The sequence below is a fragment of the Macaca mulatta genome, chromosome 5 (assembly GCF_049350105.2).
Source record: "Macaca mulatta isolate MMU2019108-1 chromosome 5, T2T-MMU8v2.0, whole genome shotgun sequence".
Lineage (NCBI taxonomy): Eukaryota > Metazoa > Chordata > Mammalia > Primates > Cercopithecidae > Macaca > Macaca mulatta.
Window position 1 is genome coordinate 191,454,065 of NC_133410.1, and position 15,314 is coordinate 191,469,378.

General features: G+C 42.3%; 1 protein-coding gene and 1 pseudogene across 1 annotated transcript in view; both read right to left on the reverse strand.

Moving 5' to 3' along the window:
• DCTD (dCMP deaminase) overlaps positions 1-15,314 on the reverse strand; it is a 500,232-nt gene that overhangs the window by 122,028 nt on the left and 362,890 nt on the right. The gene's annotated exons all lie outside the window — the stretch shown is intronic.
• Positions 2,148-13,433, reverse strand: LOC100423486 (survival motor neuron protein pseudogene; annotated as a pseudogene).

Here is a 15,314-nt window from a genome sequence, read left to right on the forward strand (position 1 = left end):
AATGCTGGGTAGGAATAAACTATTGTAGACACATGGATGTCTAGACGTAAACACTGTTGTGACTAACATATAACAGTTCAAAATAGTATGGGATCTGGAGTCAAATTCCCTCCATTTGAACCTAGTCTCAGCCACATTTTGCCTGGGAGAACTTGGGTAACTTGATTAATATTTTTAAGCTTTAGTTTCATCTGTAAAATGAGGAAATAGTACATTCCCCGTGGATTGTTTAGACTTTACAGAATTAAGTGAGGTAATAAAATCCTTAGCATAGGTAAGCAGTGGCACACAGTAAATGCTCAATAAATGTTCACTATTGTTGTTTTTATCTAGGTAACTTTTAGCCCTGAAAATTTCATATGTGTCTGACTCAGAAAAGTCTTAAGCTGATGTAAAACATATTCTCCAATTTCTAACATTTTGTAGTTCAAAGGAAATATGTATAGACAAAAATAATATGGCTCTTTGAGAAATAGTGCTCAAGTACTCTTTCACTAGAGAGCACAAGTATATAAAATGAAACGGCACTTTAATTTTAGTTTCAGTCTTTCTGTAAGTACAGGAGTCCCTCCTTATCTTTGGGGATATGTTCCAAGACCCCCAGTGGATGTCTGAAACCTCAGACAGTGCCAAACCCTATACACAGTATTTTTTTCCTATGCCTACATACCTATGATAAAGCTTAACCTATAAATTAGAGTCAGAGATTAACAACAACAATAATAAAATGGACCAATTATAATGATACACTGTAACAAAAGTTATGCGAATCTGGTCTTGCTGTCTCAAAATATCTTACTGCGCTGTACTCGCCCTTCTGACGATGATGTGAGATGATGAAATGCCTTTGTGATGAGTGAAGTGAGGTGAATGTCATTGGCGTTGTGACATAGTGTTAGGCTACTACGGACCTGCTGACGTTATGTCCAAAGGGGGATGAGCTGCCACGGGTGGTCCGGGTCACTGGGCCATGACAATGCTGACAGTTGAATGTCAGGAGCCGATGATGTTGATAGCTGAGGATCCTGGATAGTTGAACATTTTTTTGCTGAAAACTTTGGAAGAACGTCGTAATCAGAGGTTGTCTCTAACTCTTCAAAGCTTTGCTGCAGACGTTCTCATCCTCTGGTGATCATGCGGGTGACTTTAATGCTGCGTTCCAACTAAGGATCACATTTCATAATTTTGTCTTTAAAAGTCTGTGAAATCGGAAACACTTCAGCAAATGTTGGTAATGTCCACATTGCTGATTCCACTTCGGTTTCTTCTTCCACTTCCTCTGTGGATGACTCAAGTTCTCCCAATTCCTGGTTTAACACTTGTCAATGGCCTTCAATGTGTTCTCCCACTTCCTCTCAAGCATGTCGGCAAATCGTTCTCCACCAACTTGTCTTTCTGCACGAGTGATTTTCCTAACTTCATCAATCCCAGAAAGCCTTTAAAATCATTCATGACTTCACTCAATAGGTTCTTGCTGCAGACATTTATAATTGCTGGTTTTGATTCATGCATTGTAGCTTTGGTGAGTGTTATTGTGTCAGTGATAGTGAATAATTTCCAGCACCGCATTATGTCCAGATTAGAGTCTGCATCAATTGCTGATCAGAATCTCAGGTGGGTGTATACGGTTTTGACAAGCTAAATGATGTCATGCCCTGGACAAAGGGCTGAAGCAATGAGGTTGTACTTGGAGGTAAAAACACAACCTCGACAGTTTAATTTTCTCAACAAACAAATTCAGGCTGTGCAGGTGCAATGTCTGTTGTCTAAACAGGACTTTAAATTCCACCCCTTCCTCTTCCAAGTATTTTTTCCCTTCTGGGATGAAGCATTGGTGGAGTCATTCCATGAACGAGATGATTCTCAGCCACACTTTCTGATTATAGCGACAGAACATGGGCAGATAATTTGGAGGGGTTTAAATCATGAAGTTTTAAAATTTAATTTTTGTGGGTACATAGTAGGTGGTGGTGGTTGTTGAGAGCACATGCATTCTTCACTCTGTGCATGAGACCTGGCTTCATCATATGCCCTGCAGCATTGTCACCTGGTACCAGCGTTACCATGCTTCATGCCCCAGCGCCTCCTTTGAACTTTTATGAACGCAGGTTCTATTGGGCATCTTCTTCCAGAAACACCTCGTTTCATCACAGTTGAAGATTTGTATGGTGTTCTTTCTCCTTAATCAACTTCCTCAGCTCTGCCAGAAATGCAGCAGCAGCTTCTTCATCGGCAGGTGCAGCTTCTGCAGTCATTTTTTTATTTTTTGGTCCAAACCTATTCCTGAATCTGTGGAACCATCCCTTACTTGTAGTAAATGGCTTGGTGTCACTTATTTCAGGGGAACCCTTGCTCAAGTCTTCCTGTAAGTTCCGTGCTTTCTGGCACAACGCATTTGTTGTCAATCGAAACACATTTTCTGATCATGTCTTCCACCTACAAATCTAGATGGCCCAACCTACTACACACCTAGGTACGAGGTACAGCCTACTGCGCCTAGGCTACAAACCTGTATAGCATGTGACTCTACTGAACACTATAGGCAACTGTAGCAAAATGGCAAGGATTTACGTATCTGAACATATCCAAACACAGAAGAGGTACAGTAAAAATACGGTATCAAACACAAAAATGAAACACCTGCTTAGGGCAGCTCCATGATAACCTTGACCGATGCTGATTGAAACATCATTATGTAGTGCACAGCTGTGTTTATAAAAATCTAAAATGGGCATACTTTATGATCAGTTAATTTATCTGATATAAATTAATCTTAAAGGCCAGGGGCAGTGGCTCACGCTTGTAATCCCAGCACTTTAGGAGGCCAAGGCAGGCAGATCACCTGAGGTCAGGAGTTAAAGACAAGCCTGGCCAACATGGCGAAATCCCATCTCCACTAAAAATACAAAAATTAGCCAGGTGTGGTGGCGCACACCTGTAGTCCCAGCTACTCGGGAGACTGAGGCAGGAGAATCACTTGAACCCGGGAGGCGGAGGTTGCAGCAAGCTGAGATGACGCCACTGCACTCCAGCCTGGGTGACAGAATGAAACTCCATCTCAAAAACAAAATTAATCTTAAAATATGATTTCATTGATGAATGAGCAAAAAGTGATAAACCATCCAATGGGAAAGATAGGTAAAAGATACGAAAAATAGGCAGAAGATATGAAAAATAGTGCCACTGTCCCTGTGTTCCAAGACCTCCACTGAATACCTAAAACATGTTTTATGTTCATGTCTTCCGCCCACCAATGTGATGCCTTTTTTCCATCTTCACTGAGCACTTACCACGCACTGTGGCCATGACTATAGCAATCTGAGATGCAACAGCAGAACTAGCACAAATTTCTCGTTCCTTCTTCACAATTTCACGGATTGAAGATTTGACCTTACTGTAGATCAGTACACCTCAGTGTAGAATTTTTTGTCCTTCCTTATAAGTTGAGAACTTTCTCCTTTTCACTTAGAAGAAGTACTTTATTGCTTCTCTTTGGTATATCCAAATTGCCCGCATCACTACTCTTGCACTTTGGGACCCCTAGAAAGTAAAATAAAGGTGGCTTGGATGCAAACATTGTGATACCCGAGACCATCAATCTGATAACCAAGCCGGCTACTAAGGGACTAGCGGGCAGGTAGTGTAGACACCACGGATATGCTAGAGAAAGGAATGATTCACCCCTCAGGCGGGACAGAGCCAATGTTGCAAGATTTCATTATGCCACTCAGAGCAGCATGCACTTTCAAAACTTATGAATTTTGCATTTCTGAAATTTTCCATGTAATATTTTCAGATCAAGGTTTGCTGCAGGTAACTGAAACCGTGGAGAGCAAAACTGTCCTTAGGGGGAAACCACTGCATTTTCAGTAAGTATTTATTGAGCATCTACCATATTGTATTCATCACTCTATCTCTAATATTTTAGCCTCGCCTATAGTAGGATTCAGAAATGTCTGCAGAACGAGTAAAGACAAAAATGAGAAGTTGACAGAATTTGGTTTGTTCTTCCAAAAGGTAAGATGCCAGAAAAAATTCTGAAAATCAGTTCACGTTAGAGTAAGCAAACAAACAAACAAAAAGTATAATCAAAGAAATTTTCCTTGTTAAAATCAGAATGCATTAATACTAATGAAAGGAGAATGCAGACCCCTTCTGACATATTTTACACTGTTTAAAGATAAACATTTGTGTGCTGCAAGCCACCAATGGGTTGAAACTCCAGTGAGGACTTTATGAGCCATCTGCTAGTCTCCTAATGAGGCTAGTAACTATCATTGTTTACAGTTAGGCACCAGGGGTCATGGGTATTTGTTATAATGAAAGCTGCAATGCATCACTGCAGAAACTAAAAGAGCCTTCCTTCACAAGGGCTAATTACAAATATAATAAAACAACATTTAAAAAAATCTCTTGAAGTCCACAGAGAAACCTAACTTGGCACACCAAGTACAAACAGTAGTACCCGCTCTGTTTTCATTTAGTGGATTCTGATTACAGAAGCTATATCATATTTAACTACTAACAATACAAGGCCACCAATGGGTCCTTTGCCTCAGATCACTTAATCACAAGATGCTTTGTGAACCGTCTGGATCTCTAAGATGTTTGCCCTGACAATATACGCATAGAGTATGCAAACTCATAGCAAGACCCATGGGATTTTTCTGCCTGTATGTGCTTTTAATAAGATGCTACTTTAAAGTTCTGCCTCCCTGGTGTCCAAACTGAACTTTCCGAGTTAGTTATCTCAGTGTAGGTGTGGAATGTGAAAAATTGATTGCTTAGAGTCATAGAAACAAAGGAATTAATAGGCTGACTACATGTTTTTTACTTTTTATTGGCAATTTTAGCATCCTAAAAATGTAGTCCAATCTTAATTATTTTGGCCAACAGGTAGTGGCAGTGTCTCCACAGTCCAGTGGAGAAATAATTTGGCCTGTTGCATTAGCTAATGACAACCACATCAATTCATGTGTTCCCAGCATCTCAGACTAGGAAAACTTAGGGTCACAATATGAAGGGCTTCTTATAAAATGTTGGTAACAGTATCAAAACCTGAGATCTCCCATGTGAGAAAAGGTTACCTATTTTATTAAAATTGCCTGTTAATAGGATCGCTAATAATAAGACTACAAGAAGAAAAATGTCTCATATTTGTAGAGTGCTTTCTTGCTTATTCCAAAGCCTTGTGCGTGAAAACCAAAACCCAGAAACCACTAATATATGCATATTCCCTGGGAAAGAATGGCCAATAAAAATGTGAAAAAAGAAGAGAAATTAGGTGGATCTTGCACTACCAAGTAGTAAAACATACTAAGCTTAAGTAAAGTAGCGCAGTGCAAATGCAAGAGTAGAATAAGAAATCAAAAAGTGGAACAGAAAGAAAAGAGATTTGCCTGCAGGGCTGATACGAAGGGAGCCCCTGAAATTGTGCTGAAGGCCTGTAAGAAAGTGTATGTGATCAACGTGGCAGTGGAAATAAATGGAGAAAATAAAAATGATTTAATGACTACTACTGAGATAACATGTTAACTTTTTGGAGAAGGAAAGAGATTCTAAGATTATATGCAAAAATAAAGTCCAGAGGGCTGGGTGCGGTGGCTCACGCCTGTAATCCAAGCACTTTGGGAGACCAAGATGGGCAGATCACCTGAGGTCAGCAGTTTGAGACCAGCCTGGCCAACATGGTTAAACCCCGTCTCTACTAAAAATGCAAAAATTAGCCAGGTGCCATGGCGGGTGCCTGTAATCCCAGCTACTCAGGAGGCTGAGGCAGGAGAATCACTTGAACCCAGGAGGTGGAGGTTGCAGTGAGCTGAGATCACACCACAGAACTCCAGCCTGGGCAACAGAGCAAGACTCCATCTGGAAAAAAAAAAAAAAAAAAGTCCAGAGAAGTAAATAACCAAGGTAACCAAGGATAGGAAATAAAACTATGAAAAATAACTTTTAAAAATGTAAGCAAATATTTAAGTGGAGAAGGCAAGAGGTGGAGAGCAGTGTGGCTCACACACCCTGGGTCATCCCTCTACGGCTATCACGCATCCCACAGGCAGCCTCAGAGGAAAAGCTGTGAGGCAATTTTGTTGATATTCGTGTCATAAATTGAAAATGTAAGATAAACTATGCTTTTCAAGAAATGCCATTAAAATGCTAAAAATAATGATGTGTTCAGAGGTTGCACAGGAGCCACAAATTGTGCTGACCATTTTGGGGGCAGCTGCTATCCAGTAAGTAGGGTCTGCTACCTTGAGGCTTATGCGCTTCCAAATCATTTACATAATACTGCCTACTTTATTCAAGGTGGCTTTTTATTTTTACTCACACATTGCATTTTAGCTTCATTTCACAAAAGTGGATTAGTGGCACAAAATGGTTTATTGAGGCATAAAGGCAATAATGAAATAATAACATACATACTACAACCAGAATAACACCATACCCAAACATAGTAAACAAGACGCCGGCACAAATGTGGAATGCGAATTCTTACATGTTGGGACAAGTGAATCTGTGAAGGTGATGATTTCACACAAGGATTGGAAAAGAAAAGTGTGAATAGGATGTAGCATCATGAATATCTGAAAATTGGATTTCGTTCGACAAGTGATCCATTCACTTTTTGCCCTTCATGCTTTGTCTGTATTGAATTTTGTCCCATAATGGCACAAAGCCATCCAAACTTTTGTATCACTTTCATACAAGCTCAGTGACCTTTCCAGCATCCACATGAGGTTTCCTGGAATAAAAGCAAAGTATCGCTTTTCAAGTATGAAACCAATCAATTGTATCACTAAAGGCAGAGAAGAGGTAGTAGCAGTAAGAGGTATCAGTGACATGAACATTAAGAAACAAACAACACCAGCCCCAAAGTTAATGACCAATATTATGCATAAAGAGAAAGCAGAATAATGTGGCAGATAAATTGAAAGAGTCTTTACTACCATGTCCTCTTGCTAGCAGATATTTCTCACCGAGGCTGGACAGAACTGAGGAACAGGGCATGGAGCTACTCCTGCCATACGTGTTTTCCTTGGGGATAATGTTCTATGGCTTTTGATCTTATTTATCTCTGAAAACACAGGCTATATAAACAGGTCTTTTCTTGTTTTGTTAATTATGATTTTATGAGCTGTAGGGCACTTGTACAGAAGAGGCTTTGGGATCAGAGCTGACAGAGTATCTGCTATGCATGAACATAGAATGTGAGTCAGCAGGGCACGGTGGCTGGCGCCTGTCATCCCAGGACTTTGGGAGGCCAAGGCTGGAGGATCACTTGAGCTCAGGAGTTTCAGACCAGCCCGAGCAACATAGCAAGACCCTATTAAAAAATAATTTTTTTCTATCAAAAAAAAATTTAAATGCTAGGTTCGAGGACTCACACTGTAATCCCAGCAGTTTGGGAGGCCGAGGTAGGTGGATCACCTGAGGTCAGGAGTTAGAGACCAGCCTGACCAAGTTGGTGAAACCCCATCTCTACTGAAAATACAAAAATTAGCCAGGCATGGTGGGAGGCACCTATAACCCCAGCTACTCAGGAAGCTGAGGTAGGGAATGGTTTGAACCCAGGAGGCAGGAGGTTGCAGTGAGCCAAGATCATGCCATTGCACTCCCGTCTGGGTGACAGAGCAAGACGTCATCTAAAAAAAAAAAAAAAAAAAAAAAAATTTAACCAGGCACGCTGGTGCGTACCTACTCAGAAAGTATGTTTCACCTGCTTGGGAAGCTGAGGTGGGAGGATCGCTTGAACCCAGGAGTTCGAAGCTGAAGTGAGCTGTGATCGCACCACCATGTTCCAGGCTCGGTGACAGAGCGAGATCCTGTCTCAGTTTAAAAAAACAAAAAAGAGAGAGAGAGAAAGAGAAAGAATACACCTAAATGCCAATTCATCCACTGCTTTAATTATGGAGAACAGGTGATGGACAAAAAGATGCCTTTTGATCCAGATTAGGTGTTGAAGGAAATGGCAAAACAGGTAAATACAATCAAATGGCCACCACTAAGTGTGCACTGTATGAAGAAAAGGGGGAGCGTGCTCTGCTTTTGGAGGCTGAGGCACACCGGATATTTAACGGAGAGACAATCAGAGAAGATTTCAATGCCTTTGAACAATTTTTATGACATCATTAATACCCATAACAACCATTTTATGATTTCCAGTGATTTGTTGCCAGTAATTTAATAGGAATATCTTTGCTACTACCTGCCACGTTGAAACTCTCAGTCTCACAGCTTTGTCTGAGGCTTGTTGGCTCAGCATCCAACAAAGTAGTGAGCGTAGACTTCGGCCAAAAAGCTTGACATATTTTCAAGGTCTACCTTCTGTCTTCATAGGCAGAACTAACTGACAAACTATCAAATATTTGCTGTCCTTCCTGAAAGTTGAAATTTCATAGAAATAAACTAGAATGGGAGGATGATTTCATTCTGAGGCAAGACAGTGACAGCCTGCTGCAGTTCATCCCACGGAAATGAGAACTAATGCCCCTTCCTAATGGGTATTGAAAGAATGCCCTTCCTAGATTAATAGCTGCGTATCACAGACCCAACCTGGGTTCATCTGCTCTGTAAGGATACCATATCGAGAACAGCAGCTAAAATTAGGGTTAAGTTTGTGATTGGCCACTGTCAGCTGCCATGATGCACCCAGATTTTGCAGAGGTGAGACTGGTGAATTAAATGGAGTTACAAGAAGGACCGCCAGCTGTGAACTATTAAAGTCCTTGAGGGTGGCACCAATCTCTGCTCTCTCTCTGAACGAGATACTTACTATCAAGGTCAGAGGGGATAATTTTAGGAACTTTCAGGTGGCCTTTCCTACTATGGTAGTTCTTATTCCACAGTCCAGGAACCAATGTAGGATTCTGTCTACCAGCTGCCATATGTGGTCAAGAGCTTGTCTCTGCTGGGCCCAGTGGCTCATGCCTGTAGTCCCAGCACTTTGGGAGGCTGAGGCAGGTGGATTGCTTGAGCTTAGGAGTTCAAGACCAGCCTGGGCAACGTTGAGAAACCCCGTCTGTACTAAAAATACAAAAAACGAGCTAGTCGTGGTGGTGTGTGCCTGTAATTCCAGCTATTCGGGAGATTGAGGTGGGAGGATCACTTGAACCCGGGATGGTGCAGTGAGCCATGATCAAGTCACTGCGCTCCAGCCTGGGCGACAGATTGAGAGCTCATTTCTAAAAAAAAAAAAAAAAACTTGTCTCTAGAAGAATAAAAATGAAAAAGTTACTTAGGAGACTGATGTATTCCGGAACTAAGGAAATGACACTGGTGTTGTGGGTGGCAGGATGCACAGACCCAGTGAGAGACAAACTTTATCAAGGACTTTCTTTTCTTTTTTTATGAAAAAAAAATTTATTATAGACTTTTAAACATAAAGAAAATAGAAAAAATAGGACAGTGAACATTAATAAATATGCCAGTTAGGTTCATTAACATTTTGCCATTTATACTTTACACACAGAGACACACACACACACACACACACGCACACATTTTGCTAAACTGTTTGAAAATATCTTAGAGATATTTTAACAGTTCACTCTTAAATACTTCAGCACGCACATTTATAAAGACATTCTTCTATAAACTACAATACCCTTATCCCAGCTCATAAAATTAGCAATAATTGTCTAATATCATTTAAAATACAGTCCATATTCAGGGCCGGGCGTGGTGGCTCACGCCTGTAATCCCAGCACTTTGGGAGGCCGAGGCAGATGGATCAAAAGGTCAGGAGATCGAAACCATCCTGGCTAACACAGTGAAACCCCGTCTCTACTAAAAATACAAAAAACTAGCCAGGTGTGGTGGCAGGCGCCTGTAGTCCCAGCTACTCGGGAGGCTGAGGCAGGAGAATGGCGGGAACCCGGGAGGCGGAGCTTGCAGTGAGCTGAGATCCGGCCACTGCACTCCAGCCTAGGCGACAGAGTGAGACTCTGCCTCAAAAATAAAAAATAAATGAATAAATAAAATTTTAAAAATAAAAAAATAAAATAAAATCTAGTCCATATTCAAATTTCTTCAATGGCCCTTTGCCCAAGTCTTTTACAGATGACTTTTAAAACCAGGCTTCAGGCTGGACGCAATGGCTCACGCCTATAATCCCAGCACTTTGGGGCGGGCAGATCACCTGAGGTCAGCAGTTCAAGACTAGCCTGGCCAACATGGTGAAACACTATCTCTACTAAAAATACAAAAATTGGCCAGGCATGGTGGCGTGCACCCAGCTACTTGGGTGACCGAGACAGAGAATCACTTGAACCTGGGAGGCAGAGGTTACAGTGAGCCAAGATTGCGCCACTGCACTCCAGCCTGACCCTGTCTCAAACAAACAAATAAACAAACAAACAAAGGGTTCCAATCAAAGATTGCACATTGCCTTTAGTTATTAAGTCTCCTAAGTAACTTTTATTTTTATTTTTTTAGAGACAGAGTCTTGATCTGTCACCTAGGCTGTCAGGTAGTGGCGCAATCATAGCTCACTGCGATCTTGAACTCCTGGGCGCAACAGATCCTCCCAGCCCAGCCACCTGAGCAGCTGGGACTACAGGCACTCACCATCATGCCTGGCTAATTTTTTAATGATTTTTGTAGAGATGGGGTCTGGCTATGTTGCCCAGGCTGGTCTCAAATTCCTGGCCTCAAGTGCATCTCCTGTCTCAGCCTCCCAAAGTGCTGGGATTACAGACTTGAGCCACCCTGCCTGGCCTTAAGTAACTTTGAGTCTAGAAGAGTTACCCACTCCACTTCCTTCTTCTTCCTGAATGCTGATATTTTGAAGAAATGAGGCCAGTTATCTCTACAATATTCCACATTCTGAACCTATCTGGTCATTTCTTTAATGATGTCATTTAACTTGTTGTTCTAGCCCCAGTATCTTCTGCAAATGGAAAATTAGATCTAAAAGCTCAACTAAATTTCAGTTGAGCTCTTTTGACAAGAACACATCACAGGTGCACACTACATGACAAATGAAAAAGCATGTCTGGTTGTCTGACTCCTGGTGATGCAATATCATCAGATCCTAAGGATCTCTTCATTGTATACATATGTTTTGCCCACACAACCAACCAGCAAGTCTTTGGTGAGATGATATTTTGATATGATGAGAATTCTGGGGTGGATGTAGATCAACTTTTTATCTAATAGTTTTGGCATCAAAATCCCTTTAATGTTGTTTTACATTAACTTTTCAACTTTTTAACAACTCGATTTTTTTAAATATTGTAAAACATTTGTTTTCCACAAATCATAAAATTTATGCAAAAGTAAGATTCACTTTTATAATGATGGCAGAATTACTTCTTAATTGACATGTGAGCACCTTTCTCTTTTATTTTTAGTTTGAAACTCACCAGGCGCGGTGCCTCATGCCAGGCATGGTGGCTTATGCCTGTAATCCCATCACTTTGGGAGGCTGAGGTGGGCAGATCACTTGAGGCCAGGAGTTCAAGACCAGCCTGGGCAACATGATGAAACTCCGCCTCTACTAAAAATACAAAAATTAGCCAGGCGTGGTGGCGCATGCCTGTAATCCCAGCTACTTGGGAGGCTGAGGCCGGAGAATTGCTTGAACCTGGGAGGCGGAGGTTGCAGTGAGCCTAGATCACACCACCCATCTCAAAAAACACACAAAGAAACCCTCATATGTATTAGTCAAGGTTCTCCAGAGGGACAGAACTAGTAGGATATATGTGTATGTATATACATGGGTTATATATATGTGTATCTATACCATTTACATTAATATTCTATATATATATCATATACATATCATGCATTGTGTGTGTGACTGTATGAGCCAGTTCTTACTCTGAGAGAGTTTATCAGGGAGAACTGACTCACACAATCACAAGGTGAAGGCCCATGATACGCTGTCTTCTAGCTGGGGAAGAGAGAAGCTGGTAGTCGCTCAGTCCGAGTCTAAAAGCCTCAAACCAGGGAAGCTGATTATGCAGCCTTATGCAGACTGAAAGTCTGTGGCCAAAGACCCGAGAGCCCCCAGCAAACCACTAGTGCAAGTCCCAGAGTCCAAAGAACCTGGAGTCTAATGTCCAAGGGCAGGAGAAGTAGAAGGAAGCATCCAGCACAGGAGAAGGAAGGCAGCCAGAGGACTCAGCAGGCAAGGTTATCCCACCCACTTCTGCCTGCATCACTGGCAACCGATAGGATGGTGCCCACCCACACTGAGGGTGGGTCTTCCTCTCCCAGCCCACCCACTCAAATGTCAGTCTCCTCTAGCAACACCATCATAGACACACCCAGAAACAGTACTTTACCAGCTATCAAGGCATCCTTCCATCCAATCAAATTGACACCTAATATTAACCATCACACCATATAATAGCTAGTATGATAGCCAGTTAGGTACTGAGAGATGATCACACTTCCCAAAGCAAAGCATCATTAAGAGACTCTGGACATATGACAGGTGGAAGTGGAGGAATTATTGATGGTCCAGAGGGAAATGAAGGCAGCCAGCATGACAGGAAATGGGGTGCTGGTGGAGGAACATTGAATTTTAGACCTGGCTTTCCTGGTCTCAGTCCTGACCCTGACATGGGGGTGGCAGAAGGAGAAAGGAGTTCCATGGAGTAGCTTTTGATTTGATGTTATTTGGTTTATTTCCAGGAGACTTGGAGTTCTCATTTTCATCCAGTGGAACTTGACTTTCATTCTCCTGAGTGTTCTATTCTATATTATTAGCTACTTCAGAGGTTGGGGAAAGTAGTAGATCAGGCAGATTTTGCTCCTCTCCATTTCCATATCCAGTGTACACCGCAACATGGGTTTTTCCCTTAAAATCAACCAAAGCGGCTCAGGCTGTGGTGGCTTACACCCGTAATCCCAGCACTTTGGGAGGCTGAGGCGGGAGAATCGCTTGAGCCCAGAAGTTCAAGACCAGCCTGGGCCGTGTAGTAAGAACCTGCCTCTATGAAAAGTAAAAATTAAGTCCCAGCTACTCAGGAGGCTGAGGCAGGAGGATCAGTTGGGCCTGAGAGGTGGAGGCTGCTGTGAGTTATGATCGTGCCACTGCACTCCAGCCTGGGTGACAGAGCAAGATGCTGTCTCAAAATAATAATAATAAAAATAAAATACAATCAACTGAAGCAATGATGTAGCTGGGTGAAGACAGTTGTCTTCTGACCTAATGCAGAACATGCGCCACCAGCTTTCCTGTTTGCGTATTCACACAGGAGTTGCATATTCTATTTTTGGCTCTTATCCTTCTTGGGTTTTCTTTTAGGTGTGCCTTTTGGTTATCTGAAGTTTCACAAATGTCATCATTCTTGAGAACAGTGGCTTAAAAGAAGCATGGCTTTGTCATAAGCTTCTATCAATGCTGTATCATTCCAAACGTCACAATCATCACTCTGACCTGACTGCACAGGAACAACACCCAGTCCTCCTGTCCAGGACTCCATCTCCACCTCTACCACCACCACCGCTGCTGCCCATGGCCATGCTGAGCCTCCTGCCTTATTTATTTTCTCATACCTACATTTCTCTACTCTAACAGGGAGGCCATGGTGACATTAGATTTCTCGGATATTGCTCTATTCAAGAGCCTTGGATATAAGATCTGGGTGTTCCCTTCTTTCCAAGGTATGGCACCTACATAGGTGGCCGTAGTTTCTTTTGGGAGCACTGGGGAATCCACACTGCAAAGGCTGTGCTGTATATCCTGCATGTACAGGTCCTTCTCGGCATGTGCTGGACCTTTTCTTTACTCAATGAGTTCTGTGTCTGAGAACTAGCTTAGGTCTTGAAATTGGGCAAGAAGGTATAACTTCCCACTAGGAATGGCTGACTTTAGCCTCCTTATCATCCATTCTTTTTTCTTTTTTCTCTTTTTTTTTTGTTTTAATTTTTGAGGGTACACAGTAGGTGTATGTATTTATGGGGTACATAAAATGTTTTGATACAGGCATGCAGTGAGTACTAATCACATCACATAAAATTGGGTCTCCATTCCTTAATGCATTTATCCTTTGTGTTGCGAACAATCCAATTATACTTTTAGTTGTTTTAAACGTATCATTCTTGATCTCTCTTTAGAGCTTAAAACTGCACTAAGATTTTTAGGGTACCCTGTAAACAATGCCTGGTTGCCTGCCCATTTATCTTTCCCCTAGAATCACCATGTTTCTAGAAACACCTCCTTAGATGTCCCCTGACTGTCCTTCCAAATTTACCGTCCTTATTATGCCATCTAGCTTCTGACAATTAAGTGCTGCTGGCCTCTGCTACTGTGTGACCAGTTCTGTACTGTCATCTCTTGTCGGCCCCAACCTACAGAAGACAGTTGCCACTGAGTTTCTCAATGTGCTGGTGTCCTCACTGTCATGGGTAGCAACTATCTGGGGCTAGTGGCGCAGATGGTAAAAAGAATTTATCAAGATAGTTATAGGTAAAGAAAGGCAAATTTATTAGAAAAGCAGGAAAGTATGTTTCAGGAAAGCAACAGGCAAGTCAGCAAGAGAGGAGCTGGCTGCAAGCTTGCTGGGGATTTTATAGGATGGTGCTTGTGCTGTGTGCTGAAGACGGCTTTCTGCGGTACTGATAAGTCGCAGTGAGCTAACTTGCACTTTTCTATCAGCCGACGGTCTGGTAATAGCTGGGTGCGGGAAGATGGTGAGTTATTTTCATAGGATGGCTCTGTGTCCTGGACCGTGAAGAAAGGCAAACTTACAACTTATCCATTTTTTTGCTTTCCCCTGGTCCTGCCATCCTGACTCCTTTTCCCTAATTAGGACTCCAAACTCAACAGTGCATTCCTTATCACCTGCATACATGCAGTGTTCTCCCCAGGAGCATGGCCAACTGACCTCCCGTGAGAGACCTATTCTAGCATGTCCACTTCTCCAAGTCTCTTGTTTCTTTTCTCCACAGTCAGCCTTGGCAGTTCTGCCATCTTTACTTCGTTTTATGTAGGCCAACACTTTATCCAAGTTTCCAAGACTTATCCAAGCAGCGTATGAGACCCACATCCTGGGACCCTTGCCAGATAGCTAATTCTGAGTGATAGGTGAGTGCCCCCTTAGGGAGAAACTCTCTCTTACCCAGTTCTGGATTCCAACCCTCTGGTCCAGCACCATGGAGATTCACTCCCAGACATACTCGCCAGTTCTTAACAGTACACACCAGTCAGGTTCTGAGCTGCTCGGGCGTAGAATCCCTTTTCTCCCTTAGCAGGCTCTGCTTTCCCCGTTAGGTTGTGCTGACATCTGACCTTAATTATGAATCTCGTGGCTGGGAGTGGAGGTAGAGGCAGATCCTGAGAAGGACAGACGTTGTCTTATAAG